Genomic DNA, 494 nt, shown 5'->3' on the forward strand with positions numbered 1-494 from the left:
CTGTGCCGGGGCAGCGGCTGAAGGCGGGCTGTGCGCCGCTTCCCTCCCAGCCGGTGCTGCTCAGGGCTGGGGACGGAGGGCACAGCTCCTGGGGCTGTCCCCCTTGCCGACCCACACAAATCTCCAGCGGTTTGACACATGCGTGCTCTCTAGAAGCACAGGCCCCTTGGAAGAGGTTTTTGGGAGAACCAACCTATGTGTTGGTCGGTCCCTGACCTAAGGCTCGGTCTGGGGACAGAGACAGCACTTCCTCCTGCCACGGCCTGAGGCATCACAGCTCCATGCCTCAGTTTCCCCATGGCTTGCTCTGATGCTGCGCTGTTAGATGATGCTGATGGGGCTCAGGGCAAGGAGCCGTGCCCACAGCAGTGCTGACATCGTGTCAGAGGGGAATTTGGGAGCTGCCGGCTGCAATCCTCAGGGACTGGCATCGTGCTCCCTCCACAGGAGAGCTCAGCCTGTGGTGCCATGCTGCATACCCCTTGCCCACCACC

This window comes from Pygoscelis adeliae, unplaced genomic scaffold, assembly GCF_000699105.1.
Source record: "Pygoscelis adeliae isolate BGI_AS28 unplaced genomic scaffold, ASM69910v1 Scaffold42, whole genome shotgun sequence".
NCBI classification, from domain to species: Eukaryota; Metazoa; Chordata; class Aves; order Sphenisciformes; family Spheniscidae; genus Pygoscelis; species Pygoscelis adeliae.